The sequence below is a fragment of the Rhineura floridana genome, chromosome 13, assembly GCF_030035675.1.
Source record: "Rhineura floridana isolate rRhiFlo1 chromosome 13, rRhiFlo1.hap2, whole genome shotgun sequence".
Lineage (NCBI taxonomy): Eukaryota > Metazoa > Chordata > Lepidosauria > Squamata > Rhineuridae > Rhineura > Rhineura floridana.
This window is the reverse complement of record NC_084492.1, coordinates 468,560-494,576: the sequence shown is the minus strand read 5'-3', so window position 1 is coordinate 494,576 and position 26,017 is coordinate 468,560.

Genomic DNA, 26,017 nt, shown 5'->3' with positions numbered 1-26,017 from the left:
GACGATGGCCGTGTTGAAGCAAACAAACCTTTCCTGTAACGTTGAATTGCTAATAGTGTTCTCTTCACCCCTGGTATGCATATATCTCTCTTCATTCAGATGTAGTTAAAGTTACTAGAAACGATGATTGTCATTTTGCAGCAAACAAACCTTTCCTGTAACGTTGCATTGCTAATCGTGTACTCTTCATCCCTTGTATGTATATCTCTCTTCATTCAGATGTAGTTAAAGTTTCTACAAACGATGACTGTCATGTGGCAGCAAACAAACCTTTCCTGTAACGTTGAATAGCTAATCGTGTACTCTTCATCCCTTCTATGTATATCTCTCTTCATTCAGATGTAGTTAAAATTACTACACACGATGATTGTCATGTGGCAGCAAACAAACCTTTCCTGTAACATTGAATAGCTAATCGTGTACTCTTCATCCCTTGTATGTATATCTCTCTTCATTCAGATGTAGTTAAAATTACTAGAAACGATGATTGTCATGTTGCAGCAAACAAAACTTTCCTGTAACGTTGAATTGCTAATCGTGTACTCTTCATCCCTTGTATGTATATCTCTCTTCATTCAGATGTAGTTAAAGTTTCTACAAACGATGATTGTCATGTGGCAGCAAACAAACCTTTCCTGTAACATTGAATAGCTAATCGTGTTCTCTTCATCCCTTGTATGGATATCTCTCTTCATTCAGATGTAGTTAAAGTTACTAGAAACGACGATGGCCGTGTTGAAGCAAACAAACCTTTCCTGTAACGTTGAATTGCTAATAGTGTTCTCTTCATCCCTGGTATGCATATATCTCTCTTCATTCAGATGTAGTTAAAGTTACTAGAAACGATGATTGTCATTTTGCAGCAAACAAACCTTTCCTGTAACGTTGAATTGCTAATCGTGTACTCTTCATCCCTTGTATGTATATCTCTCTTCATTCAGATGTAGTTAAAGTTTCTACAAACGATGACTGTCATGTGGCAGCAAACAAACCTTTCCTGTAACGTTGAATTGCTAATCGTGTTCTCTTCATCCCTTGTATGTATATCTCTCTTCATTCAGATGTAGTTAAAGTTTCTACAAACGATGACTGTCATGTTGCAGCAAACAAACCTTTCCTGTAACGTTGAATTGCTAATCGTGTTCTCTTCATCCCTTGTATGTATATCTCTCTTCATTCAGATGTAGTTAAAGTTACTAGAAACGATTATTGTCATTTTGCAGCAAACAAACCTTTCCTGTAACGTTGCATTGCTAATCGTGTACTCTTCATCCCTTGTATGTATATCTCTCTTCATTCAGATGTAGTTAAAGTTACTACAAACGATGACTGTCATGTTGCAGCAAACAAACCTTTCCTGTAACGTTGAATTGCTAATCGTGTTCTCTTCATCCCTTGTATGTATATCCCTCTTCATTCAGATGTAGTTAAAGTTAGTAGAAACGATGATGGCCGTGTTGCAGCAAACAAACCTTTCCTGTAACGTTGAATTGCTAATCGTGTTCTCTTCATCCCGTGTATGTAATATCTCTCTTCATTCAGATGTAGTTAAAGTTACTACAAACGATGATTGTCATGTTGCAGCAAACAAACCTTTCCTGTAACGTTGAATTGCTAATCGTGTTCTCTTCATCCCTTGTTTGGATATCTCTCTTCATTCAGATGTAGTTAAAGTTTCTACAAACGATGACTGTCATGTGGCAGCAAACAAACCTTTCCTGTAATGTTTAATTGCTAATCGTGTTCTCTTCATCCCTTGTATGTATATCTCTCTTCATTCAGATGCAGTTAAAGTTACTACAAACGATGACTGTCATGTTGCAGCAAACAAACCTTTCCTTTAATGTTTAATTGCTAATCGTGTTCTCTTCATCCCTTGTATGTATATCTCCCTTCATTCAGATGTAGTTAAAGTTACTAGAAACGATGATTGTCATGTTGCAGCAAACAAACCTTTCCTGTGACGTTGAATTGCTAATCGTGTTCTCTTCATCCCTTGTATGTGTATCTCTCTTCATTCAGATGTAGTTAAAGTTACTAGAAACGGTGATTGTCATGTTGCAGCAAACAAACCTTTCCTGTAACGTTGAATTGCTAATCGTGTACTCTTCATCCCTTCTATGTATATCTCTCTTCATTCAGATGTAGTTAAAGTTACTACACACGATGATTGTCATGTGGCAGCAAACAAACCTTTCCTGTAACATTGAATAGCTAATCGTGTTCTCTTCATCCCTTGTATGGATATCTCTCTTCATTCAGATGTAGTTAAAGTTACTAGAAACGACGATGGCCGTGTTGAAGCAAACAAACCTTTCCTGTAACGTTGAATTGCTAATAGTGTTCTCTTCACCCCTGGTATGCATATATCTCTCTTCATTCAGATGTAGTTAAAGTTACTAGAAACGATGATTGTCATTTTGCAGCAAACAAACCTTTCCTGTAACGTTGCATTGCTAATCGTGTACTCTTCATCCCTTGTATGTATATCTCTCTTCATTCAGATGTAGTTAAAGTTTCTACAAACGATGACTGTCATGTGGCAGCAAACAAACCTTTCCTGTAACGTTGAATAGCTAATCGTGTACTCTTCATCCCTTCTATGTATATCTCTCTTCATTCAGATGTAGTTAAAATTACTACACACGATGATTGTCATGTGGCAGCAAACAAACCTTTCCTGTAACATTGAATAGCTAATCGTGTACTCTTCATCCCTTGTATGTATATCTCTCTTCATTCAGATGTAGTTAAAATTACTAGAAACGATGACTGTCATGTGGCAGCAAACAAACCTTTCCTGTAATGTTTAATTGCTAATCGTGTTCTCTTCATCCCTTGTATGTATATCTCTCTTCATTCAGATGTAGTTAAAGTTACTAGAAACGATGACTGTCATGTTGCAGCAAACAAACCTTTCCTGTAATGTTTAATTCCTAATCGTGTTCTCTTCATCCCTTGTATGTATATCTCTCTTAATTCAGATGTAGTTAAAGTTACTAGAAATGATGATTGTCATGTTGCAGCAAACAAACCTTTCCTGTAACGTTGAATTGCTAATCGTGTTCTCTTCATCCCTTGTATGTATATCTCTCTTCATTCAGATGTAGTTAAAGTTTCTACAAACGATGACTGTCATGTTGCAGCAAACAAACCTTTCCTGTAACGTTGAATTGCTAATCGTGTTCTCTTCATCCCTTGTATGTATATCTCTCTTCATTCAGATGTAGTTAAAGTTACTAGAAACGATTATTGTCATTTTGCAGCAAACAAACCTTTCCTGTAACGTTGCATTGCTAATCGTGTACTCTTCATCCCTTGTATGTATATCTCTCTTCATTCAGATGTAGTTAAAGTTACTACAAACGATGACTGTCATGTTGCAGCAAACAAACCTTTCCTGTAACGTTGAATTGCTAATCGTGTTCTCTTCATCCCTTGTATGTATATCCCTCTTCATTCAGATGTAGTTAAAGTTAGTAGAAACGATGATGGCCGTGTTGCAGCAAACAAACCTTTCCTGTAACGTTGAATTGCTAATCGTGTTCTCTTCATCCCGTGTATGTAATATCTCTCTTCATTCAGATGTAGTTAAAGTTACTACAAACGATGATTGTCATGTTGCAGCAAACAAACCTTTCCTGTAACGTTGAATTGCTAATCGTGTTCTCTTCATCCCTTGTATGTATATCTCTCTTCATTCTGATGTAGTTAAAGTTACTAGAAACGGTGATTGTCATGTTGCAGCAAACAAACCTTTCCTGTAACGTTGAATTGCTAATCGTGTACTCTTCATCCCTTCTATGTATATCTCTCTTCATTCAGATGTAGTTAAAGTTACTACACACGATGATTGTCATGTGGCAGCAAACAAACCTTTCCTGTAACATTGAATTGCTAATCGTGTTATCTTCATCCCTTGTATGTATATCTCTCTTAATTCAGATGTAGTTAAAGTTACTAGAAATGATGATTGTCATGTTGCAGCAAACAAACCTTTCCTGTAACGTTGAATTGCTAATCATGTTCTCTTCATCCCTTGTATGTATATCTCTCTTCATTCAGATGTAGTTAAAGTTTCTACAAACGATGACTGTCATGTTGCAGCAAACAAAACTTTCCTGTAACGTTGCATTGCTAATCGTGTACTCTTCATCCCTTGTATGTATATCTCTCTTCATTCAGATGTAGTTAAAGTTACTAGAAACGATGATTGTCATGTGGCAGCAAACAAAGCTTTTCTGTAACGTTGAATTGCTAATCGTGTACTCTTCATCCCTTGTATGTATATCTCTCTTCATTCAGATGTAGTTAAAGTTTCTACAAACGATGACTGTCATGTGGCAGCAATCAAACCTTTCCTGTAATGTTTAATTGCTAATCGTGTTCTCTTCATCCCTTGTATGTATATCTCTCTTCATTCAGATGTAGTTAAAGTTACTAGAAATGATGATTGTCATGTTGCAGCAAACAAACCTTTCCTGTAACGTTGAATTGCTAATCGTGTTCTCTTCATCCCTTGTATGTATATCTCTCTTCATTCAGATGTAGTTAAAGTTTCTACAAACGATGACTGTCATGTTGCAGCAAACAAACCTTTCCTGTAACGTTGAATTGCTAATCGTGTTCTCTTCATCCCTTGTATGTGTATCTCTCTTCATTCAGATGTAGTTAAAGTTACTAGAAACGGTGATTGTCATGTTGCAGCAAACAAACCTTTCCTGTAACGTTGAATTGCTAATCGTGTACTCTTCATCCCTTCTATGTATATCTCTCTTCATTCAGATGTAGTTAAAGTTACTACACACGATGATTGTCATGTGGCAGCAAACAAACCTTTCCTGTAACATTGAATAGCTAATCGTGTTCTCTTCATCCCTTGTATGGATATCTCTCTTCATTCAGATGTAGTTAAAGTTACTAGAAACGACGATGGCCGTGTTGAAGCAAACAAACCTTTCCTGTAACGTTGAATTGCTAATAGTGTTCTCTTCATCCCTGGTATGCATATATCTCTCTTCATTCAGATGTAGTTAAAGTTACGAGAAACGATGATTGTCATTTTGCAGCAAACAAACCTTTCCTGTAACGTTGCATTGCTAATCGTGTACTCTTCATCCCTTGTATGTATATCTCTCTTCATTCAGATGTAGTTAAAGTTACTACAAACGATGATTGTCATGTGGCAGCAAACAAAGCTTTTCTGTAACGTTGAATTGCTAATCGTGTACTCTTCATCCCTTGTATGTATATCTCTCTTCATTCAGATGTAGTTAAAGTTTCTACAAACGATGACTGTCATGTGGCAGGAAACAAACCTTTCCTGTAATGTTTAATTGCTAATCGTGTTCTCTTCATCCCTTGTATGTATATCTCTCTTCATTCAGATGTAGTTAAAGTTACTAGAAACGATGACTGTCATGTTGCAGCAAACAAACCTTTCCTGTAATGTTTAATTCCTAATCGTGTTCTCTTCATCCCTTGTATGTATATCTCTCTTCATTCAGATGTAGTTAAAGTTACTAGAAATGATGATTGTCATGTTGCAGCAAACAAACCTTTCCTGTAACGTTGAATTGCTAATCGTGTTCTCTTCATCCCTTGTATGTATATCTCTCTTCATTCAGATGTAGTTAAAGTTTCTACAAACGATGACTGTCATGTTGCAGCAAACAAACCTTTCCTGTAACGTTGAATTGCTAATCGTGTTCTCTTCATCCCTTGTATGTGTATCTCTCTTCATTCAGATGTAGTTAAAGTTACTAGAAACGGTGATTGTCATGTTGCAGCAAACAAACCTTTCCTGTAACGTTGAATTGCTAATCGTGTACTCTTCATCCCTTCTATGTATATCTCTCTTCATTCAGATGTAGTTAAAGTTACTACACACGATGATTGTCATGTGGCAGCAAACAAACCTTTCCTGTAACATTGAATAGCTAATCGTGTTCTCTTCATCCCTTGTATGGATATCTCTCTTCATTCAGATGTAGTTAAAGTTACTAGAAACGACGATGGCCGTGTTGAAGCAAACAAACCTTTCCTGTAACGTTGAATTGCTAATAGTGTTCTCTTCATCCCTGGTATGCATATATCTCTCTTCATTCAGATGTAGTTAAAGTTACTAGAAACGATGATTGTCATTTTGCAGCAAACAAACCTTTCCTGTAACGTTGCATTGCTAATCGTGTACTCTTCATCCCTTGTATGTATATCTCTCTTCATTCAGATGTAGTTAAAGTTACTACAAACGATGATTGTCATGTGGCAGCAAACAAAGCTTTTCTGTAACGTTGAATTGCTAATCGTGTACTCTTCATCCCTTGTATGTATATCTCTCTTCATTCAGATGTAGTTAAAGTTTCTACAAACGATGACTGTCATGTGGCAGCAAACAAACCTTTCCTGTAATGTTTAATTGCTAATCGTGTTCTCTTCATCCCTTGTATGTATATCTCTCTTCATTCAGATGTAGTTAAAGTTACTAGAAACGATGACTGTCATGTTGCAGCAAACAAACCTTTCCTGTAATGTTTAATTCCTAATCGTGTTCTCTTCATCCCTTGTATGTATATCTCTCTTAATTCAGATGTAGTTAAAGTTACTAGAAATGATGATTGTCATGTTGCAGCAAACAAACCTTTCCTGTAACGTTGAATTGCTAATCGTGTTCTCTTCATCCCTTGTATGTATATCTCTCTTCATTCAGATGTAGTTAAAGTTTCTACAAACGATGACTGTCATGTTGCAGCAAACAAACCTTTCCTGTAACGTTGAATTGCTAATCGTGTTCTCTTCATCCCTTGTATGTATATCTCTCTTCATTCAGATGTAGTTAAAGTTACTAGAAACGATTATTGTCATTTTGCAGCAAACAAACCTTTCCTGTAACGTTGCATTGCTAATCGTGTACTCTTCATCCCTTGTATGTATATCTCTCTTCATTCAGATGTAGTTAAAGTTACTACAAACGATGACTGTCATGTTGCAGCAAACAAACCTTTCCTGTAACGTTGAATTGCTAATCGTGTTCTCTTCATCCCTTGTATGTATATCCCTCTTCATTCAGATGTAGTTAAAGTTAGTAGAAACGATGATGGCCGTGTTGCAGCAAACAAACCTTTCCTGTAACGTTGAATTGCTAATCGTGTTCTCTTCATCCCGTGTATGTAATATCTCTCTTCATTCAGATGTAGTTAAAGTTACTACAAACGATGATTGTCATGTTGCAGCAAACAAACCTTTCCTGTAACGTTGAATTGCTAATCGTGTTCTCTTCATCCCTTGTTTGGATATCTCTCTTCATTCAGATGTAGTTAAAGTTTCTACAAACGATGACTGTCATGTGGCAGCAAACAAACCTTTCCTGTAATGTTTAATTGCTAATCGTGTTCTCTTCATCCCTTGTATGTATATCTCTCTTCATTCAGATGCAGTTAAAGTTACTACAAACGATGACTGTCATGTTGCAGCAAACAAACCTTTCCTTTAATGTTTAATTGCTAATCGTGTTCTCTTCATCCCTTGTATGTATATCTCCCTTCATTCAGATGTAGTTAAAGTTACTAGAAACGATGATTGTCATGTTGCAGCAAACAAACCTTTCCTGTGACGTTGAATTGCTAATCGTGTTCTCTTCATCCCTTGTATGTGTATCTCTCTTCATTCAGATGTAGTTAAAGTTACTAGAAACGGTGATTGTCATGTTGCAGCAAACAAACCTTTCCTGTAACGTTGAATTGCTAATCGTGTACTCTTCATCCCTTCTATGTATATCTCTCTTCATTCAGATGTAGTTAAAGTTACTACACACGATGATTGTCATGTGGCAGCAAACAAACCTTTCCTGTAACATTGAATAGCTAATCGTGTTCTCTTCATCCCTTGTATGGATATCTCTCTTCATTCAGATGTAGTTAAAGTTACTAGAAACGACGATGGCCGTGTTGAAGCAAACAAACCTTTCCTGTAACGTTGAATTGCTAATAGTGTTCTCTTCACCCCTGGTATGCATATATCTCTCTTCATTCAGATGTAGTTAAAGTTACTAGAAACGATGATTGTCATTTTGCAGCAAACAAACCTTTCCTGTAACGTTGCATTGCTAATCGTGTACTCTTCATCCCTTGTATGTATATCTCTCTTCATTCAGATGTAGTTAAAGTTTCTACAAACGATGACTGTCATGTGGCAGCAAACAAACCTTTCCTGTAACGTTGAATAGCTAATCGTGTACTCTTCATCCCTTCTATGTATATCTCTCTTCATTCAGATGTAGTTAAAATTACTACACACGATGATTGTCATGTGGCAGCAAACAAACCTTTCCTGTAACATTGAATAGCTAATCGTGTACTCTTCATCCCTTGTATGTATATCTCTCTTCATTCAGATGTAGTTAAAATTACTAGAAACGATGATTGTCATGTTGCAGCAAACAAAACTTTCCTGTAACGTTGAATTGCTAATCGTGTACTCTTCATCCCTTGTATGTATATCTCTCTTCATTCAGATGTAGTTAAAGTTTCTACAAACGATGATTGTCATGTGGCAGCAAACAAACCTTTCCTGTAACATTGAATAGCTAATCGTGTTCTCTTCATCCCTTGTATGGATATCTCTCTTCATTCAGATGTAGTTAAAGTTACTAGAAACGACGATGGCCGTGTTGAAGCAAACAAACCTTTCCTGTAACGTTGAATTGCTAATAGTGTTCTCTTCATCCCTGGTATGCATATATCTCTCTTCATTCAGATGTAGTTAAAGTTACTAGAAACGATGATTGTCATTTTGCAGCAAACAAACCTTTCCTGTAACGTTGCATTGCTAATCGTGTACTCTTCATCCCTTGTATGTATATCTCTCTTCATTCAGATGTAGTTAAAGTTACTACAAACGATGATTGTCATGTGGCAGCAAACAAAGCTTTTCTGTAACGGTGAATTGCTAATCGTGTACTCTTCATCCCTTGTATGTATATCTCTCTTCATTCAGATGTAGTTAAAGTTTCTACAAACGATGACTGTCATGTGGCAGCAAACAAACCTTTCCTGTAATGTTTAATTGCTAATCGTGTTCTCTTCATCCCTTGTATGTATATCTCTCTTCATTCAGATGTAGTTAAAGTTACTAGAAACGATGACTGTCATGTTGCAGCAAACAAACCTTTCCTGTAATGTTTAATTCCTAATCGTGTTCTCTTCATCCCTTGTATGTATATCTCTCTTAATTCAGATGTAGTTAAAGTTACTAGAAATGATGATTGTCATGTTGCAGCAAACAAACCTTTCCTGTAACGTTGAATTGCTAATCGTGTTCTCTTCATCCCTTGTATGTATATCTCTCTTCATTCAGATGTAGTTAAAGTTTCTACAAACGATGACTGTCATGTTGCAGCAAACAAACCTTTCCTGTAACGTTGAATTGCTAATCGTGTTCTCTTCATCCCTTGTATGTATATCTCTCTTCATTCAGATGTAGTTAAAGTTACTAGAAACGATTATTGTCATTTTGCAGCAAACAAACCTTTCCTGTAACGTTGCATTGCTAATCGTGTACTCTTCATCCCTTGTATGTATATCTCTCTTCATTCAGATGTAGTTAAAGTTACTACAAACGATGACTGTCATGTTGCAGCAAACAAACCTTTCCTGTAACGTTGAATTGCTAATCGTGTTCTCTTCATCCCTTGTATGTATATCCCTCTTCATTCAGATGTAGTTAAAGTTAGTAGAAACGATGATGGCCGTGTTGCAGCAAACAAACCTTTCCTGTAACGTTGAATTGCTAATCGTGTTCTCTTCATCCCTTGTTTGGATATCTCTCTTCATTCAGATGTAGTTAAAGTTTCTACAAACGATGACTGTCATGTGGCAGCAAACAAACCTTTCCTGTAATGTTTAATTGCTAATCGTGTTCTCTTCATCCCTTGTATGTATATCTCTCTTCATTCAGATGCAGTTAAAGTTACTACAAACGATGACTGTCATGTTGCAGCAAACAAACCTTTCCTTTAATGTTTAATTGCTAATCGTGTTCTCTTCATCCCTTGTATGTATATCTCCCTTCATTCAGATGTAGTTAAAGTTACTAGAAACGATGATTGTCATGTTGCAGCAAACAAACCTTTCCTGTGACGTTGAATAGCTAATCGTGTACTCTTCATCCCTTGTATGTATATCTCTCTTCATTCAGATGTAGTTAAAATTACTAGAAACGATGATTGTCATGTTGCAGCAAACAAACCTTTCCTGTAACGTTGAATTGCTAATCGTGTTCTCTTCATCCCTTCTATGTATATCTCTCTTCATTCAGATGTAGTTAAAGTTACTACAAACGATGATTGTCATGTTGCAGCAAACAAACCTTTCCTGTAACGTTGAATTGCTAATCGTGTTCTCTTCATCCCTTCTATGTATATCTCTCTTCATTCAGATGTAGTTAAAGTTACTACAAACGATGATTGTCATGTTGCAGCAAACAAACCTTTCCTGTAACGTTGAATTGCTAATCGTGTTCTCTTCATCCCTTGTATGGATATCTCTCTTCATTCAGATGTAGTTAAAGTTTCTACAAACGATGACTGTCATGTGGCAGCAAACAAACCTTTCCTGTAATGTTTAATTGCTAATCGTGTTCTCTTCATCCCTTGTATGTATATCTCTCTTCATTCAGATGTAGTTAAAGTTACTACAAACGATGACTGTCATGTTGCAGCAAACAAACCTTTCCTTTAATGTTTAATTGCTAATCGTGTTCTCTTCATCCCTTGTATGTATATCTCCCTTCATTCAGATGTAGTTAAAGTTACTAGAAACGATGATTGTCATGTTGCAGCAAACAAACCTTTCCTGTGACGTTGAATAGCTAATCGTGTACTCTTCATCCCTTGTATGTATATCTCTCTTCATTCAGATGTAGTTAAAATTACTAGAAACGATGATTGTCATGTTGCAGCAAACAAAACTTTCCTGTAACGTTGAATTGCTAATCGTGTACTCTTCATCCCTTGTATGTATATCTCTCTTCATTCAGATGTAGTTAAAGTTTCTACAAACGATGATTGTCATGTTGCAGCAAACAAACCTTTCCTGTAACGTTGAATTGCTAATCGTGTTCTCTTCATCCCTTCTATGTATATGTCTCTTCATTCAGATGTAGTTAAAGTTACTACAAACGATGACTGTCATGTGGCAGCAAACAAACCTTTCCTGTAACGTTGAATTGCTAATCGTGTTCTCCTCATCCCTTGTATGTATATCTCTCTTCATTCAGATGTAGTTAATGTTACTACAAACGATGACTGTCATGTGGCAGCAAACAAACCTTTCCTGTAATGTTTAATTGCTAATCGTGTTCTCTTCATCCCTGGTATGTATATCTCTCTTCATTCAGATGTAGTTAAAGTTGCTAGAAACGATGATGGCCGTGTTGAAGCAAACTAACCTTTCCCTGTAACGTTGAATTGCTAATCGTGTTCTCTTCATCCCTTGTATGTATATCTCTCTTAATTCAGATGTAGTTAAAGTTACTAGAAACGATGACTGTCATGTTGCAGCAAACAAACCTTTCCTGTAACGTTGAATTGCTAATCGTGTTCTCTTCATCCCTTGTATGGATATCTCTCTTCATTCAGATGTAGTTAAAGTTACTAGAAACGACGATGGCCATGTTGAAGCAAACAAACCTTTCCTGTAACGTTGAATTGCTAATAGTGTTCTCTTCATCCCTGGTATGTATATCTCTCTTCATTCAGATGTAGTTAAAGTTACTAGAAACGATGACTGTCATGTTGCAGCAAACAAACCTTTCCTGTAACGTTGAATTAATAATCGTGTACTCTTCATCCCTTGTATGTATATCTCTCGTCATTCAGAAATAGTTGAAGTTTCTACAAACGATGACTGTCATGTAGCAGCAAACAAACCTTTCCTGTAACGTTGAATAGCTAATCGTGTTATCTTCATCCCTTGTATGTATATCTCTCTTCATTCAGATGTAGTTAAAGTTACTAGAAACGATGATTGTCATGTTGCAGCAAACAAACCTTTGCTGTAACGTTGAATTGCTAATCGTGTACTCTTCATCCCTTGTATGTATATCTCTCTTCATTCAGATGTAGTTAAAGTTTCTACAAACGATGACTGTCATGTGGCAGCAAACAAACCTTTCCTGTAATGTTTAATTGCTAATCGTGTTCTCTTCATCCCTTGTATGTATATCTCTCTTCATTCAGATGTAGTTAAAGTTACTAGAAACGATGACTGTCATGTTGCAGAAAACAAACCTTTCCTGTAATGTTTAATTCCTAATCGTGTTCTCTTCATCCCTTGTATGTATATCTCTCTTAATTCAGATGTAGTTAAAGTTTCTACAAACGATGACTGTCATGTGGCAGCAAACAAACCTTTCCTGTAATGTTTAATTGCTAATCGTGTTCTCTTCATCCCTTGTATGTATATCTCTCTTCATTCAGATGTAGTTAAAGTTACTAGAAATGATGATTGTCATGTTGCAGCAAACAAACCTTTCCTGTAACGTTGAATTGCTAATCGTGTACTCTTCATCCCTTCTATGTATATCTCTCTTCATTCAGATGTAGTTAAAGTTACTACACACGATGATTGTCATGTGGCAGCAAACAAACCTTTCCTGTAACATTGAATAGCTAATCGTGTTCTCTTCATCCCTTGTATGGATATCTCTCTTCATTCAGATGTAGTTAAAGTTACTAGAAACGACGATGGCCGTGTTGAAGCAAACAAACCTTTCCTGTAACGTTGAATTGCTAATAGTGTTCTCTTCATCCCTGGTATGCATATATCTCTCTTCATTCAGATGTAGTTAAAGTTACGAGAAACGATGATTGTCATTTTGCAGCAAACAAACCTTTCCTGTAACGTTGCATTGCTAATCGTGTACTCTTCATCCCTTGTATGTATATATCTCTTCATTCAGATGTAGTTAAAGTTACTACAAACGATGATTGTCATGTGGCAGCAAACAAAGCTTTTCTGTAACGTTGAATTGCTAATCGTGTACTCTTCATCCCTTGTATGTATATCTCTCTTCATTCAGATGTAGTTAAAGTTTCTACAAACGATGACTGTCATATGGCAGGAAACAAACCTTTCCTGTAATGTTTAATTGCTAATCGTGTTCTCTTCATCCCTTGTATGTATATCTCTCTTCATTCAGATGTAGTTAAAGTTACTAGAAACGATGACTGTCATGTTGCAGCAAACAAACCTTTCCTGTAATGTTTAATTCCTAATCGTGTTCTCTTCATCCCTTGTATGTATATCTCTCTTCATTCAGATGTAGTTAAAGTTTCTACAAACGATGACTGTCATGTGGCAGGAAACAAACCTTTCCTGTAATGTTTAATTGCTAATCGTGTTCTCTTCATCCCTTGTATGTATATCTCTCTTCATTCAGATGTAGTTAAAGTTACTAGAAACGATGACTGTCATGTTGCAGCAAACAAACCTTTCCTGTAATGTTTAATTCCTAATCGTGTTCTCTTCATCCCTTGTATGTATATCTCTCTTCATTCAGATGTAGTTAAAGTTACTAGAAATGATGATTGTCATGTTGCAGCAAACAAACCTTTCCTGTAACGTTGAATTGCTAATCGTGTTCTCTTCATCCCTTGTATGTATATCTCTCTTCATTCAGATGTAGTTAAAGTTTCTACAAACGATGACTGTCATGTTGCAGCAAACAAACCTTTCCTGTAACGTTGAATTGCTAATCGTGTTCTCTTCATCCCTTGTATGTGTATCTCTCTTCATTCAGATGTAGTTAAAGTTACTAGAAATGATGATTGTCATGTTGCAGCAAACAAACCTTTCCTGCAACGTTGAATTGCTAATCGTGTACTCTTCATCCCTTCTATGTATATCTCTCTTCATTCAGATGTAGTTAAAGTTACTACACACGATGATTGTCATGTGGCAGCAAACAAACCTTTCCTGTAACATTGAATAGCTAATCGTGTTCTCTTCATCCCTTGTATGGATATCTCTCTTCATTCAGATGTAGTTAAAGTTACTAGAAACGACGATGGCCGTGTTGAAGCAAACAAACCTTTCCTGTAACGTTGAATTGCTAATAGTGTTCTCTTCATCCCTGGTATGCATATATCTCTCTTCATTCAGATGTAGTTAAAGTTACGAGAAACGATGATTGTCATTTTGCAGCAAACAAACCTTTCCTGTAACGTTGCATTGCTAATCGTGTACTCTTCATCCCTTGTATGTATATCTCTCTTCATTCAGATGTAGTTAAAGTTACTACAAACGATGATTGTCATGTGGCAGCAAACAAAGCTTTTCTGTAACGTTGAATTGCTAATCGTGTACTCTTCATCCCTTGTATGTATATCTCTCTTCATTCAGATGTAGTTAAAGTTTCTACAAACGATGACTGTCATGTGGCAGGAAACAAACCTTTCCTGTAATGTTTAATTGCTAATCGTGTTCTCTTCATCCCTTGTATGTATATCTCTCTTCATTCAGATGTAGTTAAAGTTACTAGAAACGATGACTGTCATGTTGCAGCAAACAAACCTTTCCTGTAATGTTTAATTCCTAATCGTGTTCTCTTCATCCCTTGTATGTATATCTCTCTTCATTCAGATGTAGTTAAAGTTTCTACAAACGATGACTGTCATGTGGCAGGAAACAAACCTTTCCTGTAATGTTTAATTGCTAATCGTGTTCTCTTCATCCCTTGTATGTATATCTCTCTTCATTCAGATGTAGTTAAAGTTACTAGAAACGATGACTGTCATGTTGCAGCAAACAAACCTTTCCTGTAATGTTTAATTCCTAATCGTGTTCTCTTCATCCCTTGTATGTATATCTCTCTTCATTCAGATGTAGTTAAAGTTACTAGAAATGATGATTGTCATGTTGCAGCAAACAAACCTTTCCTGTAACGTTGAATTGCTAATCGTGTTCTCTTCATCCCTTGTATGTATATCTCTCTTCATTCAGATGTAGTTAAAGTTTCTACAAACGATGACTGTCATGTTGCAGCAAACAAACCTTTCCTGTAACGTTGAATTGCTAATCGTGTTCTCTTCATCCCTTGTATGTGTATCTCTCTTCATTCAGATGTAGTTAAAGTTACTAGAAACGGTGATTGTCATGTTGCAGCAAACAAACCTTTCCTGTAACGTTGAATTGCTAATCGTGTACTCTTCATCCCTTCTATGTATATCTCTCTTCATTCAGATGTAGTTAAAGTTACTACACACGATGATTGTCATGTGGCAGCAAACAAACCTTTCCTGTAACATTGAATAGCTAATCGTGTTCTCTTCATCCCTTGTATGGATATCTCTCTTCATTCAGATGTAGTTAAAGTTACTAGAAACGACGATGGCCGTGTTGAAGCAAACAAACCTTTCCTGTAACGTTGAATTGCTAATAGTGTTCTCTTCACCCCTGGTATGCATATATCTCTCTTCATTCAGATGTAGTTAAAGTTACTAGAAACGATGATTGTCATTTTGCAGCAAACAAACCTTTCCTGTAACGTTGCATTGCTAATCGTGTACTCTTCATCCCTTGTATGTATATCTCTCTTCATTCAGATGTAGTTAAAGTTTCTACAAACGATGACTGTCATGTGGCAGGAAACAAACCTTTCCTGTAATGTTTAATTGCTAATCGTGTTCTCTTCATCCCTTGTATGTATATCTCTCTTCATTCAGATGTAGTTAAAGTTACTAGAAACGATGACTGTCATGTTGCAGCAAACAAACCTTTCCTGTAATGTTTAATTCCTAATCGTCTTCTCTTCATCCCTTGTATGTATATCTCTCTTCATTCAGATGTAGTTAAAGTTACTAGAAATGATGATTGTCATGTTGCAGCAAACAAACCTTTCCTGTAACGTTGAATTGCTAATCGTGTTCTCTTCATCCCTTGTATGTATATCTCTCTTCATTCAGATGTAGTTAAAGTTTCTACAAACGATGACTGTCATGTTGCAGCAAACAAACCTTTCCTGTAACGTTGAATTGCTAATCGTGTTCTCTTCATCCCTTGTATGTGTATCTCTCTTCATTCAGATGTAGTTAAAGTTACTAGAAACGGTGATTGTCATGTTGCAGCAAACAAACCTTTCCTGTAACGTTGAATTGCTAATCGTGTACTCTTCATCCCTTCTATGTATATCTCTCTTCATTCAGATGTAGTTAAAGTTACTACACACGATGATTGTCATGTGGCAGCAAACAAACCTTTCCTGTAACATTGAATAGCTAATCGTGTTCTCTTCATCCCTTGTATGGATATCTCTCTTCATTCAGATGTAGTTAAAGTTACTAGAAACGACGATGGCCGTGTTGAAGCAAACAAACCTTTCCTGTAACGTTGAATTGCTAATAGTGTTCTCTTCACCCCTGGTATGCATATATCTCTCTTCATTCAGATGTAGTTAAAGTTACTAGAAACGATGATTGTCATTTTGCAGCAAACAAACCTTTCCTGTAACGTTGCATTGCTAATCGTGTACTCTTCATCCCTTGTATGTATATCTCTCTTCATTCAGATGTAGTTAAAGTTTCTACAAACGATGACTGTCATGTGGCAGCAAACAAACCTTTCCTGTAACGTTGAATAGCTAATCGTGTACTCTTCATCCCTTCTATGTATATCTCTCTTCATTCAGATGTAGTTAAAATTACTACACACGATGATTGTCATGTGGCAGCAAACAAACCTTTCCTGTAACATTGAATAGCTAATCGTGTACTCTTCATCCCTTGTATGTATATCTCTCTTCATTCAGATGTAGTTAAAATTACTAGAAACGATGATTGTCATGTTGCAGCAAACAAAACTTTCCTGTAACGTTGAATTGCTAATCGTGTACTCTTCATCCCTTGTATGTATATCTCTCTTCATTCAGATGTAGTTAAAGTTTCTACAAACGATGATTGTCATGTGGCAGCAAACAAACCTTTCCTGTAACATTGAATAGCTAATCGTGTTCTCTTCATCCCTTGTATGGATATCTCTCTTCATTCAGATGTAGTTAAAGTTACTAGAAACGACGATGGCCGTGTTGAAGCAAACAAACCTTTCCTGTAACGTTGAATTGCTAATAGTGTTCTCTTCATCCCTGGTATGCATATATCTCTCTTCATTCAGATGTAGTTAAAGTTACTAGAAACGATGATTGTCATTTTGCAGCAAACAAACCTTTCCTGTAACGTTGCATTGCTAATCGTGTACTCTTCATCCCTTGTATGTATATCTCTCTTCATTCAGATGTAGTTAAAGTTACTACAAACGATGATTGTCATGTGGCAGCAAACAAAGCTTTTCTGTAACGTTGAATTGCTAATCGTGTACTCTTCATCCCTTGTATGTATATCTCTCTTCATTCAGATGTAGTTAAAGTTTCTACAAACGATGACTGTCATGTGGCAGCAAACAAACCTTTCCTGTAATGTTTAATTGCTAATCGTGTTCTCTTCATCCCTTGTATGTATATCTCTCTTCATTCAGATGTAGTTAAAGTTACTAGAAACGATGACTGTCATGTTGCAGCAAACAAACCTTTCCTGTAATGTTTAATTCCTAATCGTGTTCTCTTCATCCCTTGTATGTATATCTCTCTTAATTCAGATGTAGTTAAAGTTACTAGAAATGATGATTGTCATGTTGCAGCAAACAAACCTTTCCTGTAACGTTGAATTGCTAATCGTGTTCTCTTCATCCCTTGTATGTATATCTCTCTTCATTCAGATGTAGTTAAAGTTTCTACAAACGATGACTGTCATGTTGCAGCAAACAAACCTTTCCTGTAACGTTGAATTGCTAATCGTGTTCTCTTCATCCCTTGTATGTATATCTCTCTTCATTCAGATGTAGTTAAAGTTACTAGAAACGATTATTGTCATTTTGCAGCAAACAAACCTTTCCTGTAACGTTGCATTGCTAATCGTGTACTCTTCATCCCTTGTATGTATATCTCTCTTCATTCAGATGTAGTTAAAGTTACTACAAACGATGACTGTCATGTTGCAGCAAACAAACCTTTCCTGTAACGTTGAATTGCTAATCGTGTTCTCTTCATCCCTTGTATGTATATCCCTCTTCATTCAGATGTAGTTAAAGTTAGTAGAAACGATGATGGCCGTGTTGCAGCAAACAAACCTTTCCTGTAACGTTGAATTGCTAATCGTGTTCTCTTCATCCCGTGTATGTAATATCTCTCTTCATTCAGATGTAGTTAAAGTTACTACAAACGATGATTGTCATGTTGCAGCAAACAAACCTTTCCTGTAACGTTGAATTGCTAATCGTGTTCTCTTCATCCCTTGTTTGGATATCTCTCTTCATTCAGATGTAGTTAAAGTTTCTACAAACGATGACTGTCATGTGGCAGCAAACAAACCTTTCCTGTAATGTTTAATTGCTAATCGTGTTCTCTTCATCCCTTGTATGTATATCTCTCTTCATTCAGATGCAGTTAAAGTTACTACAAACGATGACTGTCATGTTGCAGCAAACAAACCTTTCCTTTAATGTTTAATTGCTAATCGTGTTCTCTTCATCCCTTGTATGTATATCTCCCTTCATTCAGATGTAGTTAAAGTTACTAGAAACGATGATTGTCATGTTGCAGCAAACAAACCTTTCCTGTGACGTTGAATTGCTAATCGTGTTCTCTTCATCCCTTGTATGTGTATCTCTCTTCATTCAGATGTAGTTAAAGTTACTAGAAACGGTGATTGTCATGTTGCAGCAAACAAACCTTTCCTGTAACGTTGAATTGCTAATCGTGTACTCTTCATCCCTTCTATGTATATCTCTCTTCATTCAGATGTAGTTAAAGTTACTACACACGATGATTGTCATGTGGCAGCAAACAAACCTTTCCTGTAACATTGAATAGCTAATCGTGTTCTCTTCATCCCTTGTATGGATATCTCTCTTCATTCAGATGTAGTTAAAGTTACTAGAAACGACGATGGCCGTGTTGAAGCAAACAAACCTTTCCTGTAACGTTGAATTGCTAATAGTGTTCTCTTCACCCCTGGTATGCATATATCTCTCTTCATTCAGATGTAGTTAAAGTTACTAGAAACGATGATTGTCATTTTGCAGCAAACAAACCTTTCCTGTAACGTTGCATTGCTAATCGTGTACTCTTCATCCCTTGTATGTATATCTCTCTTCATTCAGATGTAGTTAAAGTTTCTACAAACGATGACTGTCATGTGGCAGCAAACAAACCTTTCCTGTAACGTTGAATAGCTAATCGTGTACTCTTCATCCCTTCTATGTATATCTCTCTTCATTCAGATGTAGTTAAAGTTTCTACAAACGATGATTGTCATGTGGCAGCAAACAAACCTTTCCTGTAACATTGAATAGCTAATCGTGTTCTCTTCATCCCTTGTATGGATATCTCTCTTCATTCAGATGTAGTTAAAGTTACTAGAAACGACGATGGCCGTGTTGAAGCAAACAAACCTTTCCTGTAACGTTGAATTGCTAATAGTGTTCTCTTCATCCCTGGTATGCATATATCTCTCTTCATTCAGATGTAGTTAAAGTTACTAGAAACGATGATTGTCATTTTGCAGCAAACAAACCTTTCCTGTAACGTTGCATTGCTAATCGTGTACTCTTCATCCCTTGTATGTATATCTCTCTTCATTCAGATGTAGTTAAAGTTACTACAAACGATGATTGTCATGTGGCAGCAAACAAAGCTTTTCTGTAACGTTGAATTGCTAATCGTGTACTCTTCATCCCTTGTATGTATATCTCTCTTCATTCAGATGTAGTTAAAGTTTCTACAAACGATGACTGTCATGTGGCAGCAAACAAACCTTTCCTGTAATGTTTAATTGCTAATCGTGTTCTCTTCATCCCTTGTATGTATATCTCTCTTCATTCAGATGTAGTTAAAGTTACTAGAAACGATGACTGTCATGTTGCAGCAAACAAACCTTTCCTGTAATGTTTAATTCCTAATCGTGTTCTCTTCATCCCTTGTATGTATATCTCTCTTAATTCAGATGTAGTTAAAGTTACTAGAAATGATGATTGTCATGTTGCAGCAAACAAACCTTTCCTGTAACGTTGAATTGCTAATCGTGTTCTCTTCATCCCTTGTATGTATATCTCTCTTCATTCAGATGTAGTTAAAGTTTCTACAAACGATGACTGTCATGTTGCAGCAAACAAACCTTTCCTGTAACGTTGAATTGCTAATCGTGTTCTCTTCATCCCTTGTATGTATATCTCTCTTCATTCAGATGTAGTTAAAGTTACTAGAAACGATTATTGTCATTTTGCAGCAAACAAACCTTTCCTGTAACGTTGCATTGCTAATCGTGTACTCTTCATCCCTTGTATGTATATCTCTCTTCATTCAGATGTAGTTAAAGTTACTACAAACGATGACTGTCATGTTGCAGCAAACAAACCTTTCCTGTAACGTTGAATTGCTAATCGTGTTCTCTTCATCCCTTGTATGTATATCCCTCTTCATTCAGATGTAGTTAAAGTTAGTAGAAACGATGATGGCCGTGTTGCAGCAAACAAACCTTTCCTGTAACGTTGAATTGCTAATCGTGTTCTCTTCATCCCGTGTATGTAATATCTCTCTTCATTCAGATGTAGTTAAAGTTACTACAAACGATGATTGTCATGTTGCAGCAAACAAACCTTTCCTGTAACGTTGAATTGCTAATCGTGTTCTCTTCATCCCTTGTTTGGATATCTCTCTTCATTCAGATGTAGTTAAAGTTTCTACAAACGATGACTGTCATGTGGCAGCAAACAAACCTTTCCTGTAATGTTTAATTGCTAATCGTGTTCTCTTCATCCCTTGTATGTATATCTCTCTTCATTCAGATGCAGTTAAAGTTACTACAAACGATGACTGTCATGTTGCAGCAAACAAACCTTTCCTTTAATGTTTAATTGCTAATCGTGTTCTCTTCATCCCTTGTATGTATATCTCCCTTCATTCAGATGTAGTTAAAGTTACTAGAAACGATGATTGTCATGTTGCAGCAAACAAACCTTTCCTGTGACGTTGAATAGCTAATCGTGTACTCTTCATCCCTTGTATGTATATCTCTCTTCATTCAGATGTAGTTAAAATTACTAGAAACGATGATTGTCATGTTGCAGCAAACAAACCTTTCCTGTAACGTTGAATTGCTAATCGTGTTCTCTTCATCCCTTCTATGTATATCTCTCTTCATTCAGATGTAGTTAAAGTTACTACAAACGATGATTGTCATGTTGCAGCAAACAAACCTTTCCTGTAACGTTGAATTGCTAATCGTGTTCTCTTCATCCCTTCTATGTATATCTCTCTTCATTCAGATGTAGTTAAAGTTACTACAAACGATGATTGTCATGTTGCAGCAAACAAACCTTTCCTGTAACGTTGAATTGCTAATCGTGTTCTCTTCATCCCTTGTATGGATATCTCTCTTCATTCAGATGTAGTTAAAGTTTCTACAAACGATGACTGTCATGTGGCAGCAAACAAACCTTTCCTGTAATGTTTAATTGCTAATCGTGTTCTCTTCATCCCTTGTATGTATATCTCTCTTCATTCAGATGTAGTTAAAGTTACTACAAACGATGACTGTCATGTTGCAGCAAACAAACCTTTCCTTTAATGTTTAATTGCTAATCGTGTTCTCTTCATCCCTTGTATGTATATCTCCCTTCATTCAGATGTAGTTAAAGTTACTAGAAACGATGATTGTCATGTTGCAGCAAACCAACCTTTCCTGTGACGTTGAATAGCTAATCGTGTACTCTTCATCCCTTGTATGTATATCTCTCTTCATTCAGATGTAGTTAAAATTACTAGAAACGATGATTGTCATGTTGCAGCAAACAAAACTTTCCTGTAACGTTGAATTGCTAATCGTGTACTCTTCATCCCTTGTATGTATATCTCTCTTCATTCAGATGTAGTTAAAGTTTCTACAAACGATGATTGTCATGTTGCAGCAAACAAACCTTTCCTGTAACGTTGAATTGCTAATCGTGTTCTCTTCATCCCTTCTATGTATATGTCTCTTCATTCAGATGTAGTTAAAGTTACTACAAACGATGACTGTCATGTGGCAGCAAACAAACCTTTCCTGTAACGTTGAATTGCTAATCGTGTTCTCCTCATCCCTTGTATGTATATCTCTCTTCATTCAGATGTAGTTAATGTTACTACAAACGATGACTGTCATGTGGCAGCAAACAAACCTTTCCTGTAATGTTTAATTGCTAATCGTGTTCTCTTCATCCCTGGTATGTATATCTCTCTTCATTCAGATGTAGTTAAAGTTACTAGAAACGATGACTGTCATGTTGCAGCAAACAAACCTTTCCTGTAACGTTGAATTGCTAATCGTGTTCTCTTCATCCCTTGTATGGATATCTCTCTTCATTCAGATGTAGTTAAAGTTACTAGAAACGACGATGGCCATGTTGAAGCAAACAAACCTTTCCTGTAACGTTGAATTGCTAATAGTGTTCTCTTCATCCCTGGTATGTATATCTCTCTTCATTCAGATGTAGTTAAAGTTACTAGAAACGATGACTGTCATGTTGCAGCAAACAAACCTTTCCTGTAACGTTGAATTAATAATCGTGTACTCTTCATCCCTTGTATGTATATCTCTCGTCATTCAGAAATAGTTGAAGTTTCTACAAACGATGACTGTCATGTAGCAGCAAACAAACCTTTCCTGTAACGTTGAATAGCTAATCGTGTTATCTTCATCCCTTGTATGTATATCTCTCTTCATTCAGATGTAGTTAAAGTTACTAGAAACGATGATTGTCATGTTGCAGCAAACAAACCTTTGCTGTAACGTTGAATTGCTAATCGTGTACTCTTCATCCCTTGTATGTATATCTCTCTTCATTCAGATGTAGTTAAAGTTTCTACAAACGATGACTGTCATGTGGCAGCAAACAAACCTTTCCTGTAATGTTTAATTGCTAATCGTGTTCTCTTCATCCCTTGTATGTATATCTCTCTTCATTCAGATGTAGTTAAAGTTACTAGAAACGATGACTGTCATGTTGCAGAAAACAAACCTTTCCTGTAATGTTTAATTCCTAATCGTGTTCTCTTCATCCCTTGTATGTATATCTCTCTTAATTCAGATGTAGTTAAAGTTACTAGAAATGATGATTGTCATGTTGCAGCAAACAAACCTTTCCTGTAACGTTGAATTGCTAATCGTGTTCTCTTCATCCCTTGTATGTATATCTCTCTTCATTCAGATGTAGTTAAAGTTTCTACAAACGATGACTGTCATGTTGCAGCAAACAAACCTTTCCTGTAACGTTGAATTGCTAATCGTGTTCTCTTCATCCCTTGTATGTATATCTCTCTTCATTCTGATGTAGTTAAAGTTACTAGAAACGGTGATTGTCATGTTGCAGCAAACAAACCTTTCCTGTAACGTTGAATTGCTAATCGTGTACTCTTCATCCCTTCTATGTATATCTCTCTTCATTCAGATGTAGTTAAAGTTACTACACACGATGATTGTCATGTGGCAGCAAACAAACCTTTCCTGTAACATTGAATTGCTAATCGTGTTATCTTCATCCCTTGTATGTATATCTCTCTTCATTCAGATGTAGTTAAAGTTACTAGAAATGATGATTGTCATGTTGCAGCAAACAAACCTTTCCTGTAACGTTGAATTGCTAATCGTGTTCTCTTCATCCCTTGTATGTATATCTCTCTTCATTCAGATGTAGTTAAAGTTTCTACAAACGATGACTGTCATGTTGCAGCAAACAAAACTTTCCTGTAACGTTGCATTGCTAATCGTGTACTCTTCATCCCTTGTATGTATATCTCTCTTCATTCAGATGTAGTTAAAGTTACTAGAAACGATGATTGTCATGTGGCAGCAAACAAAGCTTTTCTGTAACGTTGAATTGCTAATCGTGTACTCTTCATCCCTTGTATGTATATCTCTCTTCATTCAGATGTAAAGTTTCTACAAACGATGACTGTCATGTGGCAGCAAACAAACATTTCCTGTAATGTTTAATTGCTAATCGTGTTCTCTTCATCCCTTGTATGTATATCTCTCTTCATTCAGATGTAGTTAAAGTTACTAGAAATGATGATTGTCATGTGGCAGCAAACAAACCTTTCCTGTAACGTTGAATTGCTAATCGTGTTCTCCTCATCCCTTGTATGTATATCTCTCTTCATTCAGATGTAGTTAATGTTACTACAAACGATGACTGTCATGTGGCAGCAAACAAACCTTTCCTGTAATGTTTAATTGCTAATCGTGTTCTCTTCATCCCTGGTATGTATATCTCTCTTCATTCAGATGTAGTTAAAGTTGCTAGAAACGATGATGGCCGTGTTGAAGCAAACTAACCTTTCCCTGTAACGTTGAATTGCTAATCGTGTTCTCTTCATCCCTTGTATGTATATCTCTCGTCATTCAGAAATAGTTGAAGTTTCTACAAACGATGACTGTCATGTTGCAGCAAACAAACCTTTCCTGTAACGTTGAATTGCTAATCGTGTTCTCTTCATCCCTTGTATGGATATCTCTCTTCATTCAGATGTAGTTAAAGTTACTAGAAACGACGATGGCCATGTTGAAGCAAACAAACCTTTCCTGTAACGTTGAATTGCTAATAGTGTTCTCTTCATCCCTGGTATGTATATCTCTCTTCATTCAGATGTAGTTAAAGTTTCTACAAACGATGACTGTCATGTGGCAGCAAACAAACCTTTCCTGTAATGTTTAATTGCTAATCGTGTTCTCTTCATCCCTTGTATGTATATCTCTCTTCATTCAGATGTAGTTAAAGTTACTAGAAATGATGATTGTCATGTTGCAGCAAACAAACCTTTCCTGTAACGTTGAATTGCTAATCGTGTTCTCTTCATCCCTTGTATGTATATCTCTCTTCATTCAGATGTAGTTAAAGTTTCTACAAACGATGACTGTCATGTTGCAGCAAACAAACCTTTCCTGTAACGTTGAATTGCTAATCGTGTTCTCTTCATCCCTTGTATGTGTATCTCTCTTCATTCAGATGTAGTTAAAGTTACTAGAAACGGTGATTGTCATGTTGCAGCAAACAAACCTTTCCTGTAACGTTGAATTGCTAATCGTGTTCTCTTCATCCCTTCTATGTATATCTCTCTTCATTCAGATGTAGTTAAAGTTACTACACACGATGATTGTCATGTGGCAGCAAACAAACCTTTCCTGTAACATTGAATTGCTAATCGTGTTATCTTCATCCCTTGTATGTATATCTCTCTTCATTCAGATGTAGTTAAAGTTACTAGAAACGACGATGGCCGTGTTGAAGCAAACAAACCTTTCCTGTAACGTTGAATTGCTAATAGTGTTCTCTTCATCCCTGGTATGCATATCTCTCTTCATTCAGATGTAGTTAAAGTTACTAGAAACGATGATTGTCATTTTGCAGCAAACAAACCTTTCCTGTAACGTTGCATTGCTAATCGTGTACTCTTCATCCCTTGTATGTATATCTCTCTTCATTCAGATGTAGTTAAAGTTACTACAAACGATGATTGTCATGTGGCAGCAAACAAAGCTTTTCTGTAACGTTGAATTGCTAATCGTGTACTCTTCATCCCTTGTATGTATATCTCTCTTCATTCAGATGTAGTTAAAGTTTCTACAAACGATGACTGTCATGTGGCAGGAAACAAACCTTTCCTGTAATGTTTAATTGCTAATCGTGTTCTCTTCATCCCTTGTATGTATATCTCTCTTCATTCAGATGTAGTTAAAGTTAGTAGAAACGATGACTGTCATGTTGCAGCAAACAAACCTTTCCTGTAATGTTTAATTCCTAATCGTGTTCTCTTCATCCCTTGTATGTATATCTCTCTTAATTCAGATGTAGTTAAAGTTACTAGAAATGATGATTGTCATGTTGCAGCAAACAAACCTTTCCTGTAACGTTGAATTGCTAATCGTGTTCTCTTC